Genomic DNA, 15,226 nt, shown 5'->3' on the forward strand with positions numbered 1-15,226 from the left:
AATCTTTAAGTAAGCCAGACAAAGCCAACAAACAAACAAACAAACAATCCAGCAAAATAAGTGTCAACCCATCACAGAGGACTAACATCAGCCACATCCCAGGGCAAGTTGCAGGGACATGGACTTGTACTGTGTCCAGTCCTGGTGCCCCCAGCATAAGAGGGACATGGAACTGCTAGATAAGAGTTCAGAGAAGGCCATGAGGCTGGGTGAGGAGTGGCTGGAGAACAGTCTGGAGGAGAAGGATTTGGGGTATCAGTTGATGACAATCTCACCAGGAGCCAGCAATGGTCACTGGCAGCCCAGCAGGCAGCTGTGTGTTGGGCTGCATCCAAAGCACTGAGAGCAGCAGGACAGGGAGGGGATTCTGCCTCTCTGCTGTGCTCTGGTGAGACCCCACCTGGAGAACTGCCTCCAAGTTCTGGTGTCCCCAGCATAAGAGGGACATGGAGCTGCTGGAGTAGGTCCAGAAGAGATCACAAAGGTGATCAGAGGGCTGGAGAACCTCCTTCACGGGGACAGGCTGAGAGAGTTGGGGCTGTTCAGCCTGGAGAGGGCTCCAGGGAGACCTTAGAGCAGCATTCCACTACCTGAAGGGGGCTGCAAGAAAGCTGGAGAGGGACTTCTTTATAAAGGTTGGTAGAAGTAAGACAAGAGGGAATGGATTGATGCTTGAGCAGGGCAGATTTAGACTGGAGATTAAGAAGAAATTCTTTACAGTGAGAGACACTGGAACAGGTTGCTCAGAGATGTCATGGATGCCCTCTCCCTGGAGATGTTTAAGACCAAGCTGAATTAGGCCTTGAGTGACCTGGTCTAGTGGGAGGTGTCCCTGCCCTTGGCAGAGAGGTTGGAACTAGATCATCTTTGAGGTCACTTCCAACCCAAACCATTCTATGAATCTATAAAAACCAGGTCTACTCATAAAAAGCACTGTTCATCCCCAAGAAGTCAAATGAGCACCCATCTGCTTGGCAAAAGGCAATACAAAAATACCCCAGCCTCAAAACCAAGGCAGCCATGCAAACCACAGCAATTAGGCCATGTCCCAGCTTTAAGCTTGCTCCTCCAAACGAGCCACCTCAAAGCTGATTTAACCCTGGAATTCAAGGCAAGAGCTTTTTCAACTAACCAAAGGTGGTACTTAAGTTTCATCCAGTTTGCACAATCTTCTCTGAATCCCTGGAACAAAAGAGTGTTTAACCAACAACAACAACTTTGGTAGTTCATTGCTAGCAGGTCAAGAGAGGTGACTCTGCCATTTTGCTCTGGTGAGACCTCACCTGGAGTACTGCATCCAGCTCTGCAGCCTTCAATACAGGAAGGACCTGGACCTGCTGGAGTCGGTCCAGAGATGGGGAACGAAAATGGTCAGGGGGTTGGAGCACCTCTGCTACAAGGACAGGCTGAGGGAGCTGGGGGTGTTCAGCCTGGAGAACAGAAAGCTCCAGGGAGACCTAACAGCAGCCTGCCAGTACCTGAGGGGGGCCTACAGAAGGGATGGAGAGAGTCTGTATACAAGGGCCTGCAGTGACAGGACAAGGGGCAATGGCTTCAAACTAGAGAAGAGCAGATTCAGATTGGATGCTAGGAACAAGCTCTTCACTATGCGGGTGGTGGAACACTGGAACAGGTTGCCCAGGGAGGTGGTTGAGGCTCCTTCCGTAGAGATATTCAAATTGAGGCTCAACAAGGCCCTGGGCAGCCTGATCTAGTTGGGGATGTCCCTGCTGACTGTGAGGAGGTCAGACTGGATGAGCTTTGGAGGTCCCTTCCAGCCTGCACCATTCTATGATTCCAGTACCTGAATGTGGCCCACAAGAAGGATGCAAAGGCCTGCAGTGATTTAGATTGGATGTTAGAAACAAGTTCTGCACCATGAGGGTGAGGGAACACTGGAACAGGTTGCCCAGGGAGGTGGTTGAGGCCCCTTCCCTGGAGATATTCAAGGTCAGGCTCAAAAAGGCCCTGAGCAACCTGATCTAGCAGAGGATGTCCCTGCTGACTGCAGGGGGGGGGTTGGACTAGATGACCTTTGGAGGTCCCTTTCAAGCCAAACCATTCTGTGATTGCCTGGATATCATCCAGTTCTGGAACTGCGCTTAAAGGATGGAGACAGAACCATTAACATGGTGGTGTCTGAACAGCTGTTCCCAACTGATGGCAAAAAAATGCTGCAGCATCAAGTATCAAGAGGACTGAGCTTTTTTTTTTTTTAAACTTCCCTGAGGATGGACACTGAAAGCCATCAGCCCAAGATCAAAACAGAATGTGACCTTCTGTACAGAAGTCACTTCAGTCAATAGTCCAGATAAAGTAAAACCAACCTGGCAAGAGATTTATCTCATTCTTGGAGAACTCTCTGGACAGACGACCCTTGCTGTCTGCACATTTTGTTGCTGAATTAGATATTAGGAGGAAATTCTTTGTTGTGAGGGTGGTGAGATGTTGGCCTAGGTCACCCATAGAGGTTGTAGATGGAAATCATTCCAGCTCAGGTTGGACTCTAGTTGCAGATGTCCCTGCTAACTGCAAAGGGGTTGGGGTAGATGACCTCTAAAGGTCCCTCCAAGCCAAACCAGTCTGTGACTCTATGAACTCACACACTCCCCACTGAAACTACTGTGTTCTGCAGCACATGAGCTCTCCACTGGGATGGGGACTAAAAATAAGTCAGCCTTTCTAGGCTCAACTGATTCCAGTTGACGAAACCTGCATCCTAGTACTGGGATAAGCAAGTCCACAAGCCTGGCCCTTCTGTCCTCTCTTTTCCAGGAGCCCATCAAACCAGTGCTCTGGTCTGTAAATTCAGGCTACTCAGCTCTGAACTTCAGGTGATCTCAAGCAAAGATGGGACATCTACAAGGCCATGACACTACACTAACCCCAGCATGCTGCTGCACTGGAGCATGTTCTCAGCCACATTACCAGTCCAGTGCATGTTTCACCTCATCCCAAGACAGAAGCTCACACACAAACACTGAGAGATGATAACTCAATGGCATGTCCAAACTTTGAACAAACAATAGAAAGTTTTCCTGGTGTTAATACTAAGAATTTCTTTCCCTTTCAAGAATCATAGAATTGTTAGGGTGGAAAGGACCTCAAGGATCATTCATTTCCAACTCCCCTGCCATGGGCAGGGACACCTCACACTACAGCAGGTTGCTCACAGCCACATCCAGCCTGGCTGCAAAAACCTCCAGGGATGAGGCTTCCACCACCTCCCTGGGCAACCTCTTCCAGTGTCTCACCACCCTCATAGCAGAGAATTTTCTTCCTAACATCCAATCTGAATCTACCCATTTCTAGTTTTGTTCCATTCCACCCAGTCCTATCACTACCTGACACCCTAAAACGTCCCTCCCCAGCTTTCTTGTAGACTCCTTCAGGTACTGGAAGGCCACAAAAAGGTCTCCTCAGAGCCTTCCATTCTCCAGACTGAACAACCCCAACTCTCTCAGTCTTTCCTCATAGGAGAGGAGCTTAGCTCTCTGATCACACTCGTGGCCCTTCTCGGGACAGCTTCCAGCACCTCCAGATCCTTCTTGTACTAGGGGCTCCAGAACTGGACACAGTACTCCAGGAGAGGTCTCAATCTGCTGGCTATGCTTCTCTTGATGCAGCCCAGGATACTTTAAAAAACACTGAGATCATTCCACAAAGAATACCAGCACAATACGAATTGGAAGGGACCATCTAGTCCAACCTCCCTGCTAAAGCAGGGTCACCCACATCAGCTTGCCCAGGATCACAATGTCCAGCTGGGTTTGGAACCTCTCCAGAGAAAGAGACTCCACAACCTCTCTGGGCAGCCTGCTCCAGGGCTCCAGCAGCCTCACACCAAAGAAGCTTTTCCTTATGTTCAGATGGAACCTCCTGGGTTCCAGTTTGTGTCCATTGCCCCTTGTCCTGTCACTGGACACCACTGAAAATAGTTTGGCCCCATCCTCTTGCCCCTCATCCTTTAGGTATCAATGAGCATTGATCAGGACCAAATATGCCCCAGGCTCTCTACCTTACCTCCTCACAGAGACGCTCCAACACCCTCAGCACCTTCATAACCTCTGCTAGACTCTATCCAGCAGTTCCCTGTCTCTCTTGAACTGGGGAGGCCCAGACCTGGACACAGTACTCCAGATGTGGCCTCACTAAGACAGAGCAGAGGGGGTACAGTATCTCCCTCAACCTCCCCAGCCACACTCTTCTTCACACACCCAAACCCAGTTTGAAGAACACAGTTTGACAGGGTAAAACTTTCTCTGTATTTCTCAATTTTCTCCTCCAGACATTTCATACTTAACAACGGCTTGAAGGATGAGATTGACCAATTTAGGAGGCTACTAAAAGAAAGGGATTACAAACACCAGTGAAAACTGGCATGGTAGGTAAGGTAGGAATCACAGAATGGTTTGGGTTGGAACAGAGCTTAAAGTTCACCCAGCCCAATCACACTCAATGTTTTTAAAACTCTTCTGCCCTAAAGTATCCAGCAAGGTATGAGACACCTCTGCCTTTGAATTTCTAGCTTAATCCTAGAGGGCATTTAGAAGGTTGCATTCAAATGTTCACTGATTTTATTACAGCCAACAACATGTGATTACAGCCTGACACCACTTCCTGATTTTACAGGGAGGAGGCAGGGGTAATCAAGAACCAGTCTGGGTTCAGCCAAACCATTTGAACCCCTTACTCTGCAGCCCTGAAGAAGCTGCTCCTAAGACAGTAAAAAAAAAAAAAATATATATATATATAAAATAAAAACAGGTAGATTATTGCTGTCTTTTTTTTCCACCCAACCTCAGTGAAAAAGCAATTTGTCACATGCCACAAGCTTTGCAGGATTACAGCATTCACTCACCCCTGTTATTACTGCTTCCCCCAGCTGTGAAAAAGACAACAAAGTGGCCTGATTTGAAGCTTGTCTACAGGACAGAATTTCACCTTTCATCTAAACTGCTTATTTGTAAAGGCATAAAACCAAGAAAAAAAAATAAAAATAAAAATACAGGTTTCTCTTTTCATTCTAGGAGTAGGTAAACTGGGTTTATCTCTTTAAGAGAACCTTCCCCCCACACAAAGCTTCACCAGACACAGGATTATTTCACAAGCAGTTTAAAAGCCTGACTTATGAGCACACTAAAAAGCAAGGGAGACAAAAAAAAAAAAAGAAAAATCTCTACTGGAGGATTGGCTTTTTAATTCTCAGAGCATTAAGACAGAGTCAGGAATCAGATAAAATACTAATTGCTATCATTAGGACTGGCAGTCTGCATTTGTACCAATATTAATGCACTCTGCAACCCAAGCAGTTTACATCTTGAATTGGGAGCTCCACAGTTTAGGAATACATCCTTAGCAGTTAATTCCTAAAAGCCATTAGCTAGATGAGTTGGTTCCAGGGATAGTGCTTATGGCACTACAAAAGAGGACAAATTAACTGCAGTAAAGCTCTTCTGTCCCAGATGATAGAAAAGGCAGGGGAGGGGAGAAATGCCAAAGCTAATGAGAGCACATTTTGCACTCTTGCCAGAACAGCATTTCCTCAGCTGTGAGTTTTAGGACTACAAACAAGCCTTAAATAATAAAAGGGAAACAGAAATGCAATAATAAACTGGAGGGCTTCATGCTTTTGTTCCAAGTGCCTCCTGTTTCTGCCAGTGTAAAGTGGTAGCCCCATTAAAGTCTTCCTGTGGCAAGAGTAGGAAAAACGGTTTGATCAGCAGAATCTTTCCCTCTCCCAGGGGGCCACAGGATAAAAGTTGCTTTTAAAGGCAAGCTTAATTTCATAGAATCATAGCACTGTTGAGGTTTGGAAGAGACTTTCGAGATCACCAAGTCCAAACACTCAGCTAGAGCTCACAATCCCACCACTGCTGCTTAGCCACTACCACTAAACTATGTCCCTTAGCACCACATCCACATGTCTTAAGTACCTCCAGGGATGGGACTCCAGCACCTCCCTGGGCAGTCTGTTCCAATGCCTGAGATCCCTTCCCATGAAGGAACTTTTCCTAATCTCCAACCTGAACCTCCCCTGGCACAGCTTACGGCCACTTCCTTTTGTCGAATCTTTTATTTCATGTGAGAAGAAACAAACCCCCACCTCACTCCAACCTGCTGGAGTAGTTTTAAGAAGGCAGTGAGGTCCCCTCTCAGCTTCCTCTTCTGAAGACTAAACAACCTCAGCTCCCTCAGGTGCTCCTCACAGGACTTGTGCTCTAGATCCATCACCAGCTTCATTGCTCTTCTCTGGACATGCCCCAGAGACCTTTTTTTATAGTGAGGGGCCCAAAATTGAATACAGTTATAGCATGTGAGTCAGGAACTGCTAAAACCAAATCCCATCCTTAGCTTTCACCTGAACTCTCACATTTGCCTCAAGCACAGACCCTCTGACCACTCCATGGCCAAACCTTTAGGTCTGCCATTTGTCTTTCCTCACTTCAGCAGAGCTGATGAAGGAGGCAGCGTGTCACACAACTTGACACACAGTAAATCAGTGCAGAAGGAGATTGCTCACAGCAGCTGCACCAGCCAGGTCAACTCTGACAAAGGCAACGTGTGGAACACAAGGCATTGCCACTGTAATTAAGGCCCATGCTCCTATGCAACCAGTTCTTCCAGGAGAAGGCTTCCTGGCTGAGAACAAACCATCCCAAACCAGCACCACACGGCAGCTTCCTTTATTTATTCTGCTTCTCTGAAGAAGGAAAACCTCAATTAGCCATGCCTTAGCCAACAGCTTGCTGGCTGTACAAGCTCTGGCCACAAGAGGAACAGTGTAAGCATCCAGCACAACTGGCCTAGCCTTAGGTAAAGTACTGGACCAGCAGCCTTTAGCCAGTCAGCTTCCTACTGGAAAGGCAGGGAATGGGATTGAGCAAGTTCAACCTCAGCCTTTGAGAAGCTGCTGGTTGCTGCATGTGCCTGCAGTGTTTTGATTCGCACCCCAGCCGTGAATCTGCTCCTTCTTGGTCCCCTCCCTGCCACCCCCAGCGTCACAAAGATCTTCACCTAAGCACCTAGGAGCAGAGAGTATTTGTTAGTCAGCTCCACATTACAGCTCAAGGTTTAGACTGCCTGCTGACCCCTTTCACCAAAGGATGAGGGCCCACAGAGGGGCACCAGGACACAGGAGCCCTCAGAAAACAAGAATCATGAACCTTTAGATGTATGAAAGAACAACACATTCAGGTCCTGCTGATCTTACCTCAGCTCCTTGCCACCACCAGGCTCTCTGCTGCTGCATTTATTTCCACTATTGCCAGACTGAAAGCACTTTTTTTTTTGGGGTGGGGGGGGAGCATATCTAGCGTCTACAAAACAAACGTACACACAGGATGCCACCAGCCCTGAGAGTTCAAGGGGAGGGGCTGCACTAATTATAGCTTCCAGCACGAAAACAAACAAGGCAACGACTCAAGAGTAAGGGCAGCAACATCCAGGCTTGCATCACAGAGAAGGGTCATAAAACTATCAAAACCAGGCAAAGAAAGGTTGATTTGAGGCTAAAAAAAAATGTTTTAAAAGGTGCAGTTTTACAACAGCTAAAAGGGCTCCAAAATTATGTGTGATTTCACGCTTCATTTAACCCCCAAAAAACATACAAGATCTTTTCATCTACCTTTTACTTTTCTCACTGCAACATATTCATAAAAGCCAAGTTTCTCTAAAAAGTGTGGACTGAGAACTGGCTGAAGGACAGAGCTCAGAGAGTAGTGATCAGTGACTCAGAGTCTAGTTGGAAGGCTGCAGCTAGTGGTGTTCCAGGATTGAGACTGAGTATTATTCAGCATCTTCATCAGGGACCAGGATGAAGTGGACCCTCAGCCAGTTTGCTGATGATCCCAAACTGGGAGGTGTGGCTGACACCCTGTCAGGCTGTGCTGCAATTAAGCCTGGCTTGGATGGGCTGGAGAGTTGGGTGGAGGGGCACCTAATGAACTTCAACAGGAGCAAGTGTAGAGTCCTGCACCTGGGGACAAATAACCCCCTGCACTACTACAGGTGAGGAGTGACCTGCTGGAAAGCAGCTCCACAAAGAAGGACCTGGGAGTGCTGGTGGACAGTAAGTTCACCATGAGCCAGCAATGTGTTCTCATGGCCAAGAAGGCCATGAGGATCCTGGGATGCACTCAGAAGAGTGTGGCCAGCAGGTCAAGGAAGGTTTTCCTTCCCATTTACTCTGCCCTAGTGAGGCCACATCTGGAGTACTAGCTCCAGTTCTGGGGTTCCCAGTTCAAAAGAGACAGAGAACTACTGGAGAGAGTCCAGCAGAGACTGGGGCTGTCTAGCCTAAAAGAATAGCAGCCTGAGAGGGGATCTGATCAATGCTGATCAATAGCTAAAGGATGGGGAGCAAGAGGAATGGACCAGACTCTTTCAGTGGTGCCCAGTGACAGGACAAGGGGCAAAGGGCACAAACTGGAACCCAGGAGGTTCCATCTGAACATAAGGAAAAGCTTCTTTGGTGTGAGGCTGCTGGAGCCCTGGAGCAGGCTGCCCAGAGAGGCTGTGGAGTCTCCTTCTCCAGAGAGATTCCAGACCTGCTGTGGGTGACCAGGGAGGTTGGACTAGATGGTCTCCAGAGAACCCTTCCAAACTCTGCCATGCTGGGATTCTGTAATCTAGGCATGCTCCAGGTAACACAGATCTCAGATCTCCTAGGAGACAGAATTCACTCAACAGATGCCCTACATGAACCCATTATGGATCCCTTTGTGGGTCACTGGTGCAGTTTCTGCAAGGAAACATCCCTGCCAGCATGGGCAACAATTAAGATAAAAGAAGCACTCAGTGCCCTGTATGCTGGGCCTCATCTGGCCACATTTGCTCACTCCTCCACTCAGCATCCTGTCAGATGCAGCTGACGCAGTCCTTGCTGCGATGCCTTCTGGAGAACAAAACAGGCCTTGATGCGAAACGTTCTGCGAGTAGCTCAGTGCCATGCAGAGGTACAGACAGCTCTGAAAGATAAAGTCTTGGTGGGAGCTGTCTGAAAGCAGACGACAGCGTGCCAATTGTTCTGGGAAGGGGCAGCCACCACCAACAAAGGCAGCTCCAAGACCTGGCACGGCTTCCTGGCAGGGTTACGCAAGCCTCCGACAAAGCCCCTGCTCTCAGCACAAACTGAATGCCACTATTATAAGTTAAGGGCCCTGCTCTCGGGCAACTTTGACCACACTGCAGGAGCCCCAAAGCCCGTCCCACCAAGCCCCTGGCCCCTATGGCATGTGCCCTTCCCGATACGTGGCATGGGTGCATTGCAGCCAGCTAGAAAGGGCAACGGAAATGGAAGCGCTCACAACATGAGGGCTTCCAACTCACTTTTACCTGTAAATTTCTAGGAAACAATTAAAAAAAGAATAAAGGAACTCATGCCACAACTACACAGCCTACTACAAAGAGATCAATACAGCTGCTATAGCAGCAGCAGTGGGCAGAAAGCAAATCTCAGTTACACAGCACCACAGAAATGAGAAGAGGGATGGAGCACCTTCCCTATGGGGACAGGCTGAGGAATTTGAGGCTTCTCAGCCTGTAGAAGGCTCTAGTGAGACCTTAGAGCAGCATTCCACTACCTGAAGAGGGCTACAGGAAAGCTGAGGAAGGACTTTTAACAAAGGGCTTGTTGTAACAGAATGAAAGGACATGGATTGAAGCTTGAGGAAGGAAGATTTAGACTGGAGATGAGGAAGAAATTCTTTAAAGTGAGGGTGGTGAGACACTGGAACAGGTTGCCTAGGGAGACTGTGGATGCCCCCTTCCTGGAAGTATTCAAGGCCAGGCTGGATAAGGCCTTGAGCACCCTGGGCTAGTGGAAGGTGTTGCTGTCCATAGCAGGGGCTTGGAACTAGATGATCTTTAAGGTCCCTGCCAACCCAAACCATTCTATGATTCTATGCTATGACACTAACAAGATGATACTAAAGCCTATATCAAAGCCTCTACCACTACACTACCCAGTAAAGGGCCAATTACCCAGTACACAGAGATTTCAGGAGTAAATACTCCAGAAAGAAGGCCTGCCAACACCAGAAAGAGAGTGCCTTTGACTGCAGAGAACAAGCACAATAGCTCTAGGCCACAAAAATCACCACTCCATTTCCACATACCACAGTATGAACAGATCAGGCCTGAAACCAAACCCACTCCAGCATTGGGGGCTGTGGCGGGAGACAGCTGGGTGCAAGAGAAGATCAAACTACACCTTTCTATTATTTAAAAAACTTACAGTCCTTATGAAAAATGGGTTCTACTACATCTCTTTCACCAAAAGACACACAGCAAGCTTCCTGATCACTGCCCCACCAGTCAAACCACATGCATGCTGTGATTAGGTTTATCTCAACACGACCAAGCAGTGGTAGAAAAATGTGCTGAAGAAATCACAATGTGCTGTCTCAGCAAACCCTCCCCTGCTCAAGCTGTCATTCATTTATGACTTTTAAGAGCGGTGAGAAGGTGGAATGCTCGTAGTAGGCTGGAAGCACACAGTACATAGGAGAAGCAAAATACTCTTTTCTTCATCTAGGTAAAAAGAGAAGGCTCTGGGGAGACTTAATAGCAGCCTTTCAGTACCTGAAGGCAGCCTACAAGAAGGATGGAGAGAGACTGTTGACAATAGCCTAGAGCGATAGGACAAGGGGCAATAGCTTCAAACTAGAGAAAAGCAGATTTAGATCAGATGTTAAGAACAAGTTCTTTACCATTACGGTAGTGGAACACTGGAACAGGCTGCCCAGGGAGATGGTTGAGGCCCAATCCCTGCAGATATTAAAGAACAGGCTCAACTGAGCTCTGGGCAACCTGATCTAGTTGGAGATGCCCCTGCCTGCTGCAGAGGAGATCCCTTCCAACCCAGACCACTCTATGATTCTAAAGTTTCCAGTGCTTCACAATCCCTTTTGCTAAGTTCATAAGAAAGAGCACAAAGTGAAACTACAATTTAGGGGAAAAAAGGCTGTTTAGCAATTTTTCCTCCAGGGAAAGCTTCAGCTCCTAAGCATATAGCCAGCTTAGTTAACTTTCCAGAAGCCAGGAATCACAGTACATTAGAGGTTGGAAGGGACCTCCAGAGATCATGGAGTCCAACCCCCCTGCCAAAGCAGGATCTGTGCAGCATCTACTGCCTAGCCTAACAAACAAAAACAGCACACCTGCACAGGTCTTCCAGACGCAGCAAGAGGACGTTTTCACCACAAAGCCTCAGCACAGAGAAACTAAGGTGAGAACAGCCTGACTGCACAGCATGCTTCCAGCAACCCCCAGGCCAGTCTAGACCACACCACGGCACAAGGTGTGCAGTATTCACTCAGTTCCAACAGAGCTCACTTTTGGCAGCTGAAAGCAACTGAAACTCAAGCTGTGCTGTGCTGCTTATCCCAGGCTACAGGTGCTGACAGGCATGCCACGGGCCCTGCCTTTGTCCCTGTACTCATTGGAGGTGGTGAAACACAGGCTGGGCAAAGCTCCATGGTGAAGTAGGAAGGAAGTGGCACTTGGGTGTTTAAGCTGCTCCCTGTGACTGAGTAGAAACAGGTAGTGAGACAGAAATGCTGCTACTTCATCTATCTCCATAGAACAGCCATAGTTTCAAGGTACATTCCTAGAGAAAGGAAAGGAAGAAATGATAGAAGCCCTTCTAGCTTTGAGGGTTCAGAGAAAACTGGAAAAAGCTGGAGCCAGCTTATTTCAAGCAACCCCAGCTACAACCGAAGTTTGCTTCTCCATTCCTTCTATCCACAATAAAATAAAATAATAATATATATAACAAAATATATAATAATAAGCATAATAAAATAATAAATATATATATAAGTAATAATAAGTAAACAAATCGCTTTTAAGCAACACTCTAGCACTTTCCCCCAAACCTTTAGCAAGCAGAAAAAAAAAAAAAAAAAAAACCCAAAACGTTCCCACCCCAACTGCACTGAACTAAAACCCCACGAAACCACCTGGAAATACCATTCTTAACACTCCTTACCCTGAAACGAGATACTAGTGAGGAGAAACTGCTCGTTTAGGGGCACAGCATGGGCCTCGCCCGGCTGCCGGCGGGGGTCCGGGATGGGGGAAGGCGGGCGGGAGGGGGCCGCGGCCCCCTCCCGCCCGCCTTCCCCCATCCCGGACCCCCGCCGGCGGCCGAGCTCGGCCAGACAACTCCAGCCGAGCGACCCAGACCCACCAGCCGCTCAACGCCTCGACCTCTCCCCCACCGGCGACGGAGCTGGGCCTAGACAACCCCTGACGAAACGACCCCTCAAAGCCCACAGCGACCCTTGGGCTGGGCAAGGCCCCGGCCTTAGCGCCTGAGGGTGCCGGAACAGCACAGGCCGCGCAGGGGGACGCTCTACCTCCCACCACTACACTCACCATCGCTGCTGCTTTCTCCTCCTCCCGTCGTCGTTCGGTTTGGCAGGGGCTCGGCTCGGCCCCACTTTTCCCCGCCCCGGTACCGAGATTTTTGCCCCCCCTCCTCCCCTCACGGCGCGCTCCCGCCGTGAGGGGAGGAGCGGCGGCGAAGGAGGGAAGCGGCGGGGCAGAGGCCTGTGCCCGCCCTTTAAAGGTAGAGAAGGCACTAAAACGACGAGCTGGGGGTTGAAGGAGAAGCTCAAGGGGTGAACGAAAGCGGCGGGAGCCGGAACGTCATTCAGGTTTGCGTCTCCGGCGGAAGGGAAAGGAGCAGAGGGAGCCGGGCAAAAAGCTTGAGCCAATCTTTCGAGGCCCAAGGGCCCTGCAGCTGGGTTGGGACAATCCTCAGCATCAACGCAGGTAGGGGATGAAAGGGGTGGAGAGCAGACGTGTGGAGGAGGACTGGGTGGTGGTGGGTGACAAGCTAGAGATGAGCCAGCACTGTGTACTCCCAACCCCAGCCCTGTCCTGGGCTGATCCCCAGCAGTGGGGGCAGCAGGAGCAGGGAGGGGATTCTACCCCTTTGCTCTGCTCAGACCTCACCTGCAGCGCTGGGGCCAGCTCTGGAGTCCTCAGCACAGGAAAGACATTGACCTGTTGGAGTGGGACCAGAGGAGACCACAGCAATCATAGAATCGTAGAAGGAGGACAACTCCTTGAGCGCTCAAAACATGATGGAAAAGGCAGGATTGGATCCCCAAGAAGGGACAAATTCATGTAATCTCTTTGTAGAACTGGCTCTAGGTTCTTAGATGAATATCTCCAGGTGTTGTTAGATCTCCAAGGCCAGGCTGAAAGGGGCCTTGAGCTACCTGCTCTAGTGGAAGGTGTCCCTGCCCACAGCAGGGGGGTTGGAACTAGATGATCTTTTACGTCCCTTCCAACCACTCTATGATTCTCTATGATTTTGAGCAGAACCTGTTGTGGCAGGACAAGGGGAGATGGTTTTAATTACCTTGGGCAGCTTCTGCCCTCTCAGCAGTTTAACCACATCCTTATTGCCTGTAACTAAGAAATAGCCTTTGTACTGAAGCCTCCACATCTCTCTTTCCTTACCTAAAAAAGCGTCCTTCAAAACCAGATAAAATCAATTAATACAGTCCAGGACCTGGCAAACGAGGTGATAAGCTAACTTTTGACCATATGAGGAAAAAGAATTCAAGAGTTCAAATAAAGTTCAAGCTTAAAAGACCATCAGAGACCCTGGAAACCACAACTCCTAGCTGGAAAACCCTGCCCAAAAGAAATCCCTCACCCTCTGAACAGACATAGTGATTTTAAGATGAGATGGGCCTTGAAGGTGAAGGGAGAAACTGACCAGGGGATGTTAGTAGGTGTTGACCTGAGGTGTGGTGTGACTTCCACATTTCACTGTATCAGTGTCCACAGTGAATTTCAGCTGTGTGCTGGATTTGGGGGGAATGCCCCCAGGACCCAAACTTGCATGACTTTTAATACAAGGAATGCCTGCTCATCAATGTGAAACCCAGCTTTAAGGAGTTTGCTTCCTGATCTTGGTGATGAGGACAGGCTGAGAGAGTTGGGGTTGTTCAGCCTGGAGAAGAAAAGGCTCCAGGGAGACATTCTTATGGCCTTTTAAGCACTGAAGGGACAGGACAAAGGGGAATCATAGAATTGTCAAGGCTGGAAAAGACCTCAAGGATCATCTAGTTCCAACCCCCCTGCCATGGGCAGGGACACCTCACACTAAAACAGGTTGCTCAGAGCCACGTTCAGCCTGGCCTTCAAAACCTCCAGGGATGAGGCTTCCATCACCTCTGGGCAACCTGTTCCAGTGTGAAGAACTTTTTCCTAACATCCAATCTAACTATCCCCTCCTCTAGCTTAGATCCATTCCTCCCAGTCCTATCACCACCTGACACCCTAAGAAGTCCCTTCCCAGCTTTTTTTTATCCCCTTTAAGATACTGGAACCTTCTCCTCTCCAGACTGAACAACCCCAACTCTCTCAGCCTGTCCTCATAACAGAGGAGCTCCAGCCCTCTGCTCATCCTCATGGCCCTTCCCTGGACACCTTCTACCACCTCCAGATCCTTCGTATAAGAGGGGCTCCAGAACTGGGTGCAGTACTCCAGGTGGGAAGGAGAGAAGGCTCTGAAGAGACCTTATTGTGACCTTCCAGCATCTGAAGGGGGCTACAAGAAAGCTGGGGAGGGACTTTTGAGGGTGTCAGGGAGTGATAGGACTGGGGGGAATGGAACAAAAGTAGAAATGGGTAGATTCAGATTGGATGTTAGGAAGAACTTCACCATGAGGGTGGTGAGAGACTGGAAGAGGTTGCCCAGGGAGGTGGTGGAAGCCTCATCCCTTGGAGGTGTCGAAGGCCAGGCTGGATGTGGCTCTGGGCAACCTGCTGTAGTGTGAGGTGTCCCTGCCCATGGCAGGGGGATTGGAACTGGATGATCCTTGGGGTCCCTTCCAACCCTAACAATTCTATGATCTGTTCCTTTACACCACAATGACCACAGAGAGAGAGAGGAGCTCCTGCTGATAGCAAGTTGGAGGATTGGTGTGCAAACAGTTCTTGGAGCTGGAGTCCTCTGCTGCTGCAAAACACAAGGAGGCCCCCTTGCTTAAAGAGCTCTACATTAACACACAGTCATGAGGGATTCTTGCTTAGCACAAGGTCTGTTGAAGCTGAAGAAACAATTCAGAAGTTATTCCAGCACCCCAGCTGCTCTTCACCCACATCACTGCTAAATTCGTTAGGTGCACAGAGCTCCTGCATTTTGGGGAAGAAAGTTTTTTGCTCTCTGCAAAATGCAAAGCAGGAGCAGTCAAGGTAG

The sequence above is a fragment of the Indicator indicator genome, chromosome 7 (genome assembly GCF_027791375.1).
Source record: "Indicator indicator isolate 239-I01 chromosome 7, UM_Iind_1.1, whole genome shotgun sequence".
Classification (NCBI taxonomy): Eukaryota; Metazoa; Chordata; class Aves; order Piciformes; family Indicatoridae; genus Indicator; species Indicator indicator.